Source organism: Neoarius graeffei, chromosome 7 (genome assembly GCF_027579695.1).
Source record: "Neoarius graeffei isolate fNeoGra1 chromosome 7, fNeoGra1.pri, whole genome shotgun sequence".
Classification (NCBI taxonomy): Eukaryota; Metazoa; Chordata; class Actinopteri; order Siluriformes; family Ariidae; genus Neoarius; species Neoarius graeffei.
Window position 1 is genome coordinate 82247593 of NC_083575.1, and position 16027 is coordinate 82263619.

The window sequence follows — 16027 nt, forward strand, 5'->3', positions numbered from 1 at the left end:
GACAGTACACTCTCCACTCTTCATCACTGCAGACATGGTGGAAAGTGTGTCAAGCTTCAAGCTCCTGAACATCCACATGTCAGAGGCTGTATCATGTACTACCAACACTCCATCACTGGTAAAGATACATTACATTACAGGCAGGTGCGCTTATCCCCAGCGACGTACAACAAGACCCTGACATATCCCCAGTAATGGGTAGCCTGTGAAGCAGTTAGGGGTTAGCTGCTTTGCTCAAGGGCACTTCAGCCATTCCTGCTGGTCCCAAACCAGCAGGAATGGCTGAATCGAATCGAACTGGCAACCTTTTGGTCCCAAAGCTGCTTCTCTAACCTTAGGCTATGGCCATGCTGCATCTCAAAAGGCAAGCGCTGTAGCGGGATATCAACTGCACCCAGAGAGTCATCAGAGCTCAGCTGCCACTTTTAGAAGCTATCTACAGGTCCTACTGTCTCTACAGAGCCATCCCCATCTGCAACGACTTGACACATCACTGTCATGAGCCCACACTAAGCCAGATTAAGGGGTGGTTTCAACCCCAAAGCAATAAACCTCTTAAACCAATCTGTCAAGACATTTCAGATTACCGGACTCCAAGATTATATTCTGATACGAGTGTATGCGTGCATATGTCTACACAATCATGCGAATGCTGCTACATTAGCTGCACTGCACTGAGATGTTTGCACATTATACAGTGGTGCTTGAAAGTTTGTGAACCCTTTAGAATTTTCTATATTTCTGCATAAATGTGACCTAAAACATCATCAGATTTTCACACAAGTCCTAAAAGTAGATAAAGAGAACCAAGTTAAACAAATGAGACAAAAATATTATACTTGGTCATTTATTTACTGAGGAAAATGATCCAATATTACATGTCTGTGAGTGGCAAAAGTATGTGAACCTTTGCTTTCAGTATCTGGTGTGACCCCCTTGTGCAGCAATAACTGCAACTAAACATTTGCGGTAACTGTTGATCAGTCCTGCACACCGGCTTGGAGGAATTTTATCCCATTCCTCCGTACAGAACAGCTTCAACTCTGGGATGTTGGTGGGTTTCCTCACATGAACTGCTCACTTCAGGTCCTTCCACAACATTTCCATTGGATTAAGGTCAGGACTTTGACTTGGTCATTCCAAAACATTAACTTTATTCTTCTTTAACCATTCTTTGGTAGAACGACTTGTGTGCTTAGGGTCGTTATCTTCCTGCATGACCCACCTTCTCTTGAGATTCAGTTCATGTCCTGACATTTTCCTTTAGAATTCGCTGGTATAATTCAGAATTCATTGTTCCATCAATGATGGCAAGCCGTCCTGGCCCAGATGCAGCAAAACAGGCCCAAACCATGATGATACCACCACCATGTTTCACAGATGGGATAAGGTTCTTATGGTGGAATGCAGGGTTTTCCTTTTTCCAAACATAACGCTTCTCATTTAAACCAAAAAGTTCTATTTTGGTCTCATCCGTCCACAAAACATTTTTCCAATAGCCTTCTGGCTTGTCCACATGATTTTTAGCAAACTGCAGATGAGCAACAATGTTCTTTTTGGAGAGCAGTGGCTTTCTCCTTGCAACCCTGCCATGCACACCATTGTTGTTCAGTGTTCTCCTGATGGTGGACTCATGAACATTAACATTAGCCAATGTGAGAGAGGCCTTCAGTTGCTTAGAAGTTACCCTGGGGTCCTTTGTGACATCGCCGACTATTACACACCTTGTTCTTGGAGTGATCTTTGTTGGTCAACCACTCGTGGGGAGGGTAACAATGGTCTTGAATTTCCTCCATTTATACACAATCTGTCTGACTGTGGATTGGTGGAGTCCAAACTCTTTAGAGATGGTTTTGTAACCTTTTCCTGCCTGATGAGCATCAACAATGCTTTTTCTGAGGTCCTCAGAAATCTCCTTTGTTCGTGCCATGATACACTTCCACAAACCTGTGTTGTGAAGATCAGACTTTGATAAATCCCTGTTCTTTAAATAAAACAGGGTGCCCATTTGCACCTGATTGTCATCCCATTGATTGAAAACACCTGACTCTAATTTTAGCTTCAAATTAACTGCTAATCCTAGAGGTTCACATACTTTTGCCACTCACAGATATGTAATATTGGATCATTTTCCTCAATAAATAAATGACCAAGTATAATATTTTTGTCTCATTTGTTTAACTGGGTTCTCTTTATCTACTTTTAGGACTTGTGTGAAAATCTGATGATGTTTTAGGTCATATTTATGCAGAAATATAGAAAATTCTAAAGGGTTCACAAACTTTCAAGCACCATTGTATATCACATTGCTGCTAACTGACTGCACTGCCACTTTAAATCACACATACAAGGACCTTTACATAGAGATCGGCATGTAACAATTCACCTGATTCAGAATTTGATTCGGTTCAGGATATTGGTTTCACGAATCAATTTTCACATTATATTTTTGAAAATAAATAAATAAATACATCTAAAAGAAAGTCTAAAGTCCTTCCCTCGCCACACAATTGAGCGCATTGGGCGGAACCAATCTCCGTTTCTGTAGCCCTCGGCCTCTCACCTATTACATAGCTAGGGTTACAGTGGGGGATTAGTCCTCTGGTAACTACGAGAGTTTGACTCCCCACTCACATCATATTGCAGCGTGCCTTGCCAGATGGCAGTAGGTACCATTTTTATGATGGTCTTTGGTATGACCCGACTGCGAGTAGAACTCGCCATCTCCCAATCAAGAGGCAGACATGCTAACCACTAGGCCATCTCGTGGTAAACAAACAAACAAATTAAGAACAATTTATCAAAATTTTAAATTTCATTCTCAAAAAAAGCAACATTCATTTTCCTACTCTTCTTCAACTTAAATATTGCATTAAAAACAAAAACAAACAAAAAGTTTCAATTTTCTTAATCACCAACAATAATTATTTCCTGACATTTGTAAAGGTTAGAGTAAAATATAAAAGCCTATTACCGGTAACTAAAATATTCCTTTTATTAAAAATGAAATAGTTAATAACAAATACTTTACAAAATCTATGTTTTTAATGTATTTTGACGTGTCTTGATGCCTGCTGCAGGCTACATTTCCTGCGGGATAATAACAATAAGAATAAAATTAAAAGTTGAAATCGGCCTTTTTCAAATAAACTTTTACGAACAATTGTACTCCCTCCATTTGCTACGCTTGTCCTTATTTTTCAACAGTCTATAAAAAGAGAGCTCTGATTTCATGTTACATCTATTTATACAATCAGTCACACAACACCTCTTTCCCATTTTAGATCTGTTTTTCGTGCTTTCATGGCATTAGAGCTGTTTTACTTCCGCCTATGTTGAAGTCACGTGCATTCCCTCGATTATATATTATTTAGTCCTTTGCTTTCTAAACAAAATAATTACAGATTGGAAAAACAAAGAGGTGATGCAGCCTGATAATAATCGGGATTCATTTTTTGTTTCATGAATTCAAATTATCATAAATTTGTATCGTGATTTATCATCACACGATATATTGTCACATGCCTACTCAGAGCCTACTAAGGGCCTGGTCCCACAACACCAATAACTATAACTATACCTATAACTACAACTCTGACTGTCCCTCTGCCTGAATGTAGTTGCAGTCTGGAGCAGAAACACCACAACTATAATCCCGACTATAGTATCGCTTGGTCCTGACACTCAGGGAAATAAATGCATGTAACTTAGGAATAGTGATGGAAGTTTTTTCCAAGTGGTAGCACATTATTCCGGGTCATACTGTACAGCTTGGACTTCAAAACAACCCATGCACACACTCCGGTGGTTGATATAATACAGATAGGTCATGGATTATGGAAATATAATTAAAAAGGATACAAAATACGGTGTGGTTACGGATTTTAATACAGATGCTAATAATTTACGGATCGGTCATGAACGTTTCAGTATATTACAGATTGATGACCGATTTCATACGGATGATGCATCACGGATAAAAAAATTAAGAAGTTGAACACAATTAAATGTTTGGACTGCTGAAGTTCATAATTAAAATATCTTACCTGCATTTATATGTTTACTTTATTAATTTACTATCAGTATTTCACAGAAAAATCACATATCCGTGAATAAAAGATCCGCGTTTTGTATTATATTCTTTATTTTCTGTGAATCCGTATTCTGTGACTTCATGATGCAACAAGGATGTACGAAGATGCCCGGGAAAAATAGCACATGCTCAGAGAACGTCACATGTAAATAATAACAATGACCTGATTGGTCAGATGTTTTATCGGATCAGGTCCAGGCCTGGAAAAATCACTCCAGAAGCAAATCTCAGCGATACGGATAAACCCAGGCCTGGGCTATAGGTATCGTTATCGGTCTGGTGTGACAACCAACCACATAAACTGCAGGGGACTGATTTATTTATATCTATCGTTATAGTTATCAGTATTGTGGGACCGGGCCTTAAGACTAGGACCCATGCATGTACACACACACACACACACAAACACACAAAGGATACACACAATGCTTTACCTCTTTTCATAGGCCTATTTATCCTTTTTTAAACTTTGTATCTATATTCTATATTTATATTTTGCATTTTAATTAATTCCTTCTGTGTAGTCCTTCTTGGTACTGCATCCTGAATCTCACTGTACATGAACAATAACAATAAAGGTATTCATGTTTATATATATATATATATATATATATATATATATATATATATATATATATATATATATATATATGTGAGTGATTCCACGTTTATGGGTACTGAAATGGGGACATGAATTTATTTTTAAAAATTCACCTAAAACCATTTCTTTTTTTACCATCAGGTCACAAAACATGTAATCTTTAATGAATGATATGTTAAAACATAACTTTAATTTTCTGAGATGTAATAAAAACATATTTATATGCCGAAGTCAGAACGTAACAGAAGTGTTGTGGACATATATATTCTCAATTTTAACAATGTAGAATTACTTTTTGAAACATAGGAAGGTGATGTTTTAGCAAATATAATTAATAAACATGTGTAGTAGAATAAACATACACATTCTTTCAATAAGATTAACATGGTATATAGCTAGATTGTAATTAATTTGTAACAGACGCGAGATGGACAATCGTAACAGAAGTAATGTAACAGACATCATTTTGGAACTCATAGGCTTGACTTTGGCATATAAATATGTTTTTATTACATCTCAGAAAATTAAAGTTATCTTTTAACATATCATTCATTAAAGATTACATGTTTTGTGACCTGATGGTAAAAAAAGAAATGGTTTTAGGTGAATAAGTTCATGTCCCCATTTCAGTACCCATAAGCGTGGAATCACTCATATATATATAAATCCTGACGTGCAAAATGTAACAGTTTCGGACTATTACATGATGCAGCTGATATGGAGGTTAAAAAAAAAAACATATAGGATATTTTCTACAGTATATTTTCTACAGTATATTTTCCTGTATGAAAAGGTTAAACTGATGTTGATTAGACTATTTATTGCTTCTATAAAAGAAGCAAACAAATGAGTGGTTAAAAAAATAGTAACTAAATCATAAAGAACACATTTTAAAGGAACAGTCCACCGTACTTCCATAATGAAATATGCTCTTATCTGAATTGAGACGAGCTGCTCCGTACCTCTCCGAGCTTTGCACGACTTCCCAGTCAGTCAGACGCAGTCAGACGCGCTGTCACTCCTGTTAGCAATGTAGCTAGGCTCAGTATGGCCAATGGTATTTTTTGGGGCTGTAGTTAGATGCGACCAAACTCTTCCGCGTTTTTCCTGTTTACATAGGTTTATATGACCAGTTTTATGAAACAAGTTCAGTTACACAAATTGAAACGTGGCGATTTTCTGCGCTATGGAAAGTCCGCACTATAATGACAGGCGTACTAACACCTTCTGCGCGCTTCGACAGCGCATTGATATCTGAGCTCCGTATCAATGGGCTGCCGAAGCGCGCAGAAGGTGTTAGTATGCCTGTCATTATAGTGCGGACTTTCCATAGCATAGAAAATCGCTACGTTTCAATTTGTGTAACTGAACTTTTTTCATATCACTGGTCATATAAACCTATGTAAACAGGAAAAACGTGGAAGAGTTTGGTCGCATCTAACTACAGCCCCAAAAAATACCGTTGGCCATGCTGAGCCTAGCTACATTGCTAACAGGAGTGACAGCGCGTCTGACTGCGTCTGACTGACTGGGAGGTCGCGCAAAGCTCGGAGAGGTACGGAGCAGCTCATCTCAATTCAGATAAGAGCATATTTCATTATGGAAGTACGGTGGACTGTTCCTTTAACCTCAGGAAAATCAACTAGTAAATTAAAAAAAAGAAAAAAAAGGCTTTTTCCTGAAAAGATGGACAGAAAACAAGAAGTAAAGGCTTATTGTAGGAACTGTGGTACGAGTTCATCATCTCAAAGCCTTTTGTTATCCCTGTGTACTAAATGACTGGACTCAGCATTCAGATCACAAGTCGGTTTGGAAAGTGGAAATACAATATCAAGGCTATAGATGTAGCACACAAGCCTTGTCTGTCTATGATCAACGTTGTGGGTTTACACAGAAACAAAACTGTTGAAAATGACAACTTAAAATACTTTGGTAAGGGAACCTAAAGTACAAGGGAACTGACTTTCCTGAAAAAATGCACAGAAAATGAGAAGTGAAAGCTCACAATGATCTTGGGTGAGGAAAAAACAGTGAACTACTATATAAAACTATTACATTGAGCAGATGCTCTTATCCAGAGTGACAAACAATGTACCTAGAATACCCTGGGGAGCACTTAGGGGTTAGATGCCTTGCTCAAGGGCACTTCAGCCATTCCTGCTAGCCCAGGGAATCAAACCAGCCACCTGTTGGTTCCAAAGCTGCTTCTCTAACCATTGGATCATGGCTTTCCCACTATAAAGTGTTCCCGAGAATAATACCTTTAGTTTTTTCTGAATCAAGGTTGCCTTTTCTTCCAAAAAAGAAATCTGAAACAGACCTTTGGATTTGTACTTTCCAAAGTACAAATCCAAATGCAGGTCACAAACTGAACAGAAGAAGAGGAAATTCTGATGGATAAGAGCTTAAGGTATCATCTGCACTCATTGTTCATGTTGGAAATACAGTCACATTTTCCCAGCTGGAGTTAAATTTAAACTGCTGGAAATGATGAACAGAACATTAATATCCCATGAAGAACACATGTGACCACTAAAGGAGCCCAGAGGCATCTCAGAATTTGATTTGCTTGATTTTAAGACTCTCCGCTGAAAAGTCATGCTTATTCATTAAAATGGACATCATCTGCCATAGTTAAAAAAAAAAAAAACATTATAGAGAATCTATATTGTATAATAAATTGCTTATTTTTCATGTCAGTCAGAAAACATTTTACAACCCAAGTTCCAAAAAAGATGGGACGCTGTGTCAAACATAAATAAAAACAATGTGAAGATTTGCAAATCATGGAAACCCTATATTTCATTGAAAATAGTACAAAGACAACACATCAAATGTTGAAACTGAGAAATTTTATTGTTTTTTTTGAAAAATAGCAAACGGTTGGAACAGGGGCAACAAAAGACTGAAAAAGTTGTGTAATGCTAAAAAAAAAACCTAATTAGGTTAATTGGCAACAGGTCAGTAACATGATTGGGTGTAAAAAGAGCATCCCAGAGAGGCGGAGTCTCTCAGAAGTAAAGATAGGGAAGGGTTCACCGCTCTGTGAAAGACTACATGGGCAAACAGTGCAACAATTTACGAATAACGTTCCTCAATATAATTGCAAAGAATTTGCGGATCACATCATCTATGGTCCATAATGTCATTAAAAGATTCAGAGAATCTGCAGAAATCTCTGTACGCAAGAGACAAGGCTGAAAACTGACATTGGCTGCCTGTGATCTTCAGGCCTTCAGGCAACAATGCATTAAAAGCAGACACGTGTCTGTAGTGGAAATCACTGTATGGGCTCAGGAACACTTCAGAAAACCATCGTCTGTGAAAACAGTTCATTACTGCATCCACAAATGCAAGTTAAAACCAGATATAAACAATATCCAGAAACACCGTTGCCTTCTCTGGGCCTGAATTCTTTTACGATGGACTGAGGCGAAGTGGAAAATTGTCCCGAGGTCTGATGAATCAAAAGTAGAAATTCTTTTTAGAAATCATGGACACCATATCCTCCCGGCTAAAGAGGAAAGGAACCATCCGGCTTGTTATCAGTGCACAGTTCAAAAGCCAGCATCTGTGATGGTATGAGGGTGCATTAGTGCACATGACATGGGTAGCTTGTACATCTGGGAAGGCATCATTAATGCTGAATGATATATACACGTTTCAGAGCAATATGCTGCCATCCAGACAAAATCTTTTCCAGGGAAGGTCTTCATTCTTTCAGTAAGACGATGCCAAACCACTTTCTGCACATATTAAAATTGCATGGCTCTGTAGTAAGCACACATGCAAACTCCTCACCTTTCGGCGAAATTCGCCGTTTTGGTCCCAAAATAGGTCACTTGTGTGAATCGTGTAGATCCGAAGAGGTTTTTTTTTTGGGGGGGGGGGGTAGGCAGGCTACAACGTTATTGTTGCCAAACATTTCACTTACAAGGTTTACAGCCAATCGAGATAAACAGTAACACGCGCTTCTTTTCCATTGGAGTTCTGATCAAACTGGTGCGCAACCCACTGCTGGTTGCCAGTCCTCGCTTACGAATATTCCACAGATTCAGACCGCAAAGTCACCTTTTTATAGAGAGAGCTGGCAACCTCATCTCGCGACTGGATCTGAACATACCAATGGAACAGTTTCCAGCGCGCTTGGGGGTGAATAACTGGAAAAGTCGTTGGATTTTGTTGCTGTTACGTGTTGAGGCAAGTCTTTTACAGTGCCAGAAATGTGTACATAAATGTAACTATGTCTAATATGTTTTAACATACGTGCTGAAATCAAGTTTAGCTTGCTACAGATGTAAATACCAGCTGCTATAGCTTACTGTCGCCAGATATGAGAGATGAAAACGAACACATGATCAGCTCAGTGGCGTGGTATAGAGAAATTCCCTCTTCACAATGGATGGTTTTCAAATAGTTTTTTTTTTCGAGAGCTAGAAAGCCGACAGGGTGTTTTTCTCCTAAAAATAAGCACCAAGCGTCTTTTCAAATCCCCATGACAACCGCTTGTTCTAGCTTGCTCTGGCTGTAGAGCGCAAGCAATGCAGGGTTTCCCATACAGAGACCAGTGTGTTGCGCAGCGCCACACAATCAGACTCGCGATTAAAAAAAAAAATTCCCAATCGAAACATTAATGTCTGCCTCGCGCATATGACGGCGCGCGCGAGAGAGCGCATATGATGGAGTGTGCGAGACAAAGAGCATCCTGATTGGGTTACTCAGCAAAATAAGCCAATCAGCCTTCAGTGTGGGCGGGCTTCTCTTTTCTCGAGGACCGAAGTTTTCAGCTGAGTCAGTGCGGCCTACAGGATCGGCATGGCAGAGAGCGCGCGCGCCCCCAAAAACCAAAATACAAAACCCACTTCAGCTCAGATTACACAAAAGAATCTCCCTGTCTAATAATCTCCCTGCCTGATAATATCCCTGCCTAATAATCTCCCTGTCTGATAATCTCCCTGTCTAATAATATCCCTAGCTGATAATATCCCTGTCTAATAATATCCCTGTCTAATAATATCCCTGTCTAATAATATCCCTGCCTAATAATCTCCCTGCCTGATAATCTCCCTGCCTGATAATCTCCCTGCCTGATAATCTCCCTGTCTGATAATCTCCCTGTCTAATAATATCCCTAGCTGATAATATCCCTGTCTAATAATATCCCTGTCTAATAATATCCCTAGCTGATAATATCCCTAGCTGATAATATCCCTGTCTAATAATATCCCTGTCTAATAATATCCCTGTCTAATAATATCCCTGCCTAATAATATCCCTGCCTGATAATCTCCCTGCCTGATAATCTCCCTGCCTGATAATCTCCCTGCCTAATAATCTCCCTGCCTGATAATCTCCCTGTCTAATAATATCCCTGCCTAATAATCTCCCTGTCTAATAATATCCCTGCCTGATAATCTCCGTCTAATAATCTCCCTGCCTAATAATCTCCGTCTAATAATATCCCTGTCTAATCTCCCTGCCTGATAGTCTCCCTGTCTAATAATCTCCCTGTCTAATAATCTCCCTGTCTAATAATCTCCCTGTCTAATAATCTCCCTGTCTAATAATATCCCTGCCTGATAATCACCCTGCCTGATAATCTCCCTGTCTAATAATCTCTCTGTCTGATAATCTCTCTGTCTGATAATCTCCCTGCCTGATAATCTCCCTGCCTGATAATCTCCCTGTCTGATAATCTCCCTGTCTAATAAGGGTCAACAATAATGACAGTTTCGCACGATGTACTGTTTGCAGCAGTGGTTTCAGCATTGCCCATGGTGGCTTAAATGATTGTAAAGGTCATGTTGAGGTGAGGAGTGTCATTTCATGTGCATTATATTTAGGTCTACAACAGGCTGTCATGAAAAGACCAAACTTACTGAAGATTTCCATAAAGTAACAATGTATGAATATACATCATATATATCACATATACGTCATATACAAGTGCGTATCTTTTATAAATGAGGTTAGCTTATCTAATGTAGTATGTTGGGGAGAATTATAGTATCGTATCTATATTTCTGATAAAATTTTAGGTATGATACCGTGTATAATTCAAAGTAATTCCCCTCCTAGAACTGCCACCTTATTGTGGTGGAGGGGTTTGTGTGCTTGAATGATCCTAGGAGCTATGTTGTCGGGGGCATTATGCCCCTGTTAGGGTTTCCCAAGGCAGACAGGTCCTAGGTGACAGGCCAGACCAAGAGCAGTTCACCAAAAAACCCCTATGGAGAAAAAATCCAGGACCGTGACGTCGCCCGGTAGGACGCAGCCGGGGCCCCACCCTGGAGCCAGGCCCGGGGTTGGGGCTTGTATGCGAGCGCTTGGTGGCCGGGCCTTTGCCCATGGGGCCCGGCCGGGCTCAGCCCGAAGAGGTGACGTGGGCCCGACCTCCTGTGGGTTCACCACCCACAGAGGTAGCAGTAGGGGTTTGGTGCAGTGTGGATTGGGTGGCAGTCGAAGGCAGGGGCCTCGACGACCTGATCCCCGGACACAGCGGCTGGCTGTTGGGACATGGAATGTCACTTCGCTGGGGGGGAAGGAGCCTGAGCTTGTGCGGGAGGTTGAGAGGTACCGGCTAGAGATAGTCGGGCTCACCTCCACGCACAGCTTGGGCTTTGGAACCCAGCTCCTCGAGAGGGGCTGGACTTTCCACTTCTCTGGAGTCGCCCGTGGTGAGCGGCGGCGGGCTGGTGTGGGCTTCCTTATAGCTCCCCAGCTCAGCCGCCATGTGTTGGAGTTTACCCCAGTGAACGAGAGGGTCGCCTCTCTGCGCCTTCGGATTGGGGAGAGGGCTCTTGCTGTTGTTTGTGCCTACGGGCCAAATAGCAGTATAGAGTATCCAGCCTTCTTGGAGTCCCTGGGAGAGGTACTGAGGGGTGCTCAGACTGGGGACTCCATTGTGCTACTGGGGGACTTCAATGCTCACGTGGGCGATGACAGTGACACCTGGAGGGGCGTGGTTGGGAGGAACGGCCTCCCCGATCTGAACCCGAGTGGTGTTTTGTTATTGGACTTCTGTGCTAGTCACAGTTTGTCCATAACGAACACCATGTTCGAGCATAGGGGTGTCCATAAGTGCACATGGCACCAGGACACCTTAGGTCGGAGGTCGATGATCGACTTTGTAGTCGTGTCATCTGATCTCCGACCCTATGTCTTGGACACTCGGGTGAAGAGAGGGGCTGAGTTGTCAACTGATCACCACCTGGTGGTGAGTTGGATCCGCTGGCGGAGGAGGAAGCTGGACAGACCTGGCAGGCCCAAACGTATGGTGAGGGTCTGCTGGGAACGTCTGGCCGAGCACTCTGTTGGGGAGGTCTTTAACTCCCACCTCCGGGAGAGCTTTTCCCAGCTTCCGAGGGAGGCGGGGGACATTGAGTCTGAGTGGACCATGTTCTCTACCTCCATTGTGGATGCAGCTGTTCGGAGCTGTGGCCGCAAGGTCTCCGGTGCCTGTCGTGGCGGCAATCCCCGAACCCGGTGGTGGACACCGGAAGTAAGGGATGCCGTCAAGCTGAAGAAGGAGTCCTATTGGGCCATGTTGACCTCCGGGACTCCTGAGGCAGCCGACGGGTATCGGCAGGCCAGGCGTGCTGCAGCTCGGGCAGTTGCGGAGGCAAAAACTCGGAACTGGGAGGAGTTCAGGGAGGCCATGGAGAAGGACTATCGGTCGGCCTCGAAGAAATTCTGGCAAACCGTCCGGCACCTCAGGAGGGGGAAGCAGTACTCTGCCAACACTGTTTACAGTGCGGGTGGGGAGCTGTTGACCTCGACTGGGGACATTGTCGGGCGGTGGAAGGAATACTTTGAGGATCTCCTCAATCCCACCGTCATGTCTTCCACTGAGGAGACTGAGGCTGATGACTCAGAGGTGGACTCGTCCATTACCCAAGCCGAAGTCATTGAGGTGGTTTGCAAGCTCCTCGGTGGCAAGGCACCGGGGGTGGATGAGATCCGCCCTGAGTATCTCAAGTCTCTGGATGTTGTGGGGCTGTCTTGGTTGACACGCCTCTGCAACATCGCGTGGCGGTCGGGGACAGTGCCTCTGGAGTGGCAGACTGGGGTGGTGGTCCCTCTTTTTAAGAAAGGGGACCGGAGAGTGTGCTCCAATTATAGGGGAATCACACTTCTCAGCCTCCCAGGGAAAGTTTACTCCAGGGTACTGGAGAGGAGAATTCGACCAATAGTCGAACCTCGGATCCAGGAGGAACAATGCGGTTTTCGTCCTGGTCGCGGAACACTGGACCAGCTCTATACCCTTCATAGGGTGCTCGAGGGTTCATGGGAGTTTGCCCAACCAGTCCACATGTGCTTTGTGGATCTGGAGAAGGCATTCGACCGTGTCCCCCGTGGTATTCTGTGGGGGGTGCTTCGGGAGTATGGGGTTCGGGGCTCTTTGCTAAGGGCTGTCCGGTCCCTGTACGAACGGAGCAGGAGTCTGGTTCGCATTGCCGGCAGTAAGTCAGACCTGTTCCCAGTGCATGTTGGACTCCGTCAGGGCTGCCCTTTGTCACCGGTTCTGTTCATAATTTTTATGGACAGAATTTCTAGGCGCAGCCAGGGGCCGGAAGGAATCCTGTTTGGGAACCACAGGATTTCATCTCTGCTTTTTGCGGATGATGTTGTCCTGTTGGCTTCTTCAAACCAGGACCTTCAGCATGCACTGGGGCGGTTTGCAGTCGAGTGTGAAGCGGCTGGGATGAGAATCAGCACCTCCAAGTCCGAGGCCATGGTTCTCGACCGGAAAAGGGTGGCTTGCCCTCTTCAGGTTGGTGGAGAAGTCCTGCCTCAAGTGGAGGAGTTTAAGTATCTCGGGATCTTGTTCACGAGTGAGGGAAGGATGGAGCGTGAGATCGACAGGCGGATCGGTGCAGCCTCCGCAGTGATGCGGTCGCTTTACCGGTCCGTCGTGGTGAAGAAGGAGCTGAGCCAAAAGGCGAAGCTCTCAATTTACCGGTCGATCTACGTTCCGACTCTCACCTATGGTCATGAGCTTTGGGTAATGACAGAAAGAACAAGATTGCGGATACAAGCGGCTGAAATGAGTTTCCTTCGCAGGGTGGCTGGGCGCTCCCTTAGAGATAGGGTGAGAAGCACAGTCACTCGGGAGGAGCTCGGAGTAGAGCCGCTGCTCCTCCACATCGAGAGGAACCAGCTGAGGTGGCTCGGGCATCTTTTTCGGATGCCTCCTGGACGCCTCCCTGGGGAGGTGTTCCAGGCATGTCCCCCCGGGAGGAGGCCCCAGGGAAGACCCAGGACACGCTGGAGGGACTATGTCTCTCGGCTGGCCTGGGAACGCCTCGGTGTTCTTCCCGAGGAGCTGGCCGAGGTGTCTGGGGAAAGGGAAGTTTGGGCTTCCATGCTTAGACTGCTGCCTCCGCGACCTGGTCCTGGATAAGCGGAAGAAGACGAGACGAGACGAGACGAGACGAGACCGTGTATAATTCTCCTACTTGTTGCTCATTTCATAGGGGGACGGGGGGAATTGCTGACATGTGCCGCGCGGGAGCGTCTGCCCAAATTTTTTAGGCCGAGATGAACTTATAGTTTTTTATTTAAAAAAAAATCCAATATGTAATGCCCATTGTACACGCCTGTTCTTTAATTCAAAATCACCATCTCGATCTTCAAATTGACCATATGGTATATGTGGTATGGTATATTACACAACATCCTGTCCAGATAAAACCTAGTTAGTACACACAACAGTTGAAAGGGAAGTGATGAGTGATGTTGAATGTTGCCTGCTTAATACTGGTTGCAATTTTTTTTGTAACGTAGACTACGAAATGTACTTTTGCGCGCGTGCCGTGTGTCCGTGCGCCCTTCTCACCTTTTTCACCCCTGACCAGTTTGCATGCCTGAGTAAGAGTACAGGTGCTAAACTGGCCTGCCTGCAGTCCAGACCTGTCTCCCATTTAAAACATTTGGCGCATTATGAAGCACAACATACGACAAGGGAAACCCTGAACTGCTGAGCAACTGAAACTGTATATCAAGCAAGAATGGGACAACATTTCTCTTTCAAAACTACAGCAATTGGTCTCAGGGGCGGCATGGTGGTGTAGTGGTTAGCGCTGTCGCCTCACAGCAAGAAGGTCCCGGTTTGAGCCCCGTGCCCGGCGAGGGCCTTTCTGTGCGGAGTTTGCATGTTCTCCCCGTGTCTGCGTGGGTTTCCTCCGGGTGCTCCGGTTTCCCCCACAGCCCAAAGACATGCAGGTTAGGTTAACTGGTGACTCTAAATTGACCATAGGTGTGAATGTGAGTGTGAATGGTTGTCTGTGTCTATGTGTCAGCCCTGTGATGACCTGGCGACTTGTCCAGGGTGTACCCCGCCTTTCGCCCGTAGTCAGCTGGGATAGGCTCCAGCTTGCCTGCGACCCTGTAGAAGGATAAAGCGGCTAGAGATAATGAGATGAGATGAGATGAGATGCTGACATCAAATTCAAAACGAGCATATACTTATAAAAACCCCAATAACATTCCTCAGTTTCAACATTTGATATGTTGTCTTTGTCCTATTTATATAGGGTTTCCATGATTTGCAAATTATCACATTCTGTTTTTATTGACAGTTTACACAGCGTCCCAACTTTTTTGGAATTGAGGTTGTAGAACGCCTACTCTTCTCCATAAGACCTTCTGATTGGCTGTAGTGCAATGGCTACGCTGGATTCACGCACACTGTGTTTATCAAGCGTTCTTTCACTGTTTGCTCATTTTATTATGTTTTCAAATCTCTGCCTTTTGTAAGGGAAATTAAATCAGCTGTGCCATAAATGCTGCACTTGTTCTTTTCCGTTTCCGATACTGAAAGCTTGAGATGAGTATCAGCTAATATTCTCCGGATAGTGTTTTTCTATAAAAAATGACCAAGATTTTTTTTTTCTCCTGAAGCACTTCACAGTTGTACTCTTTCACAAAAAAAAAATCACTTACATTGTAATAGAATCAATAGAATGAAGGATAAAGTATAATTAAGTCAATACTAACGAATGAAAAAACAAACAAACATACAAGTCTCTTTATATGTAAATATTTTCAGGGCTAAAATTCAATTGCTTTCCCCCAGAAAAATTTTCATTTGATTTTTTTGTACCTTTCCATTTGTTACAGGATCAGATCTCTTATACATTAAAACATTTTTTTTGCTGGTATCGGCCTGATACAGATACATGGTATCAGTGCCATCTCGATTTATTAACATACACACATGAGGACAAAGTAAATCCAGTGGGAATTTTTTTTTGATCAGTTTGACCTATGAAAATATTTCATTTCCAAACCGAGCGTCCCTTGAATCGATTCGCGCAAGTACTGAGAAATTT

At 43.2% G+C, this 16027-nt stretch overlaps 1 protein-coding gene across 8 annotated transcripts in view; it reads right to left on the reverse strand.

Moving 5' to 3' along the window:
• Window positions 1-16027, reverse strand: part of inpp4b (inositol polyphosphate-4-phosphatase type II B) — a 538055-nt gene that overhangs the window by 39930 nt on the left and 482098 nt on the right. The gene's annotated exons all lie outside the window — the stretch shown is intronic.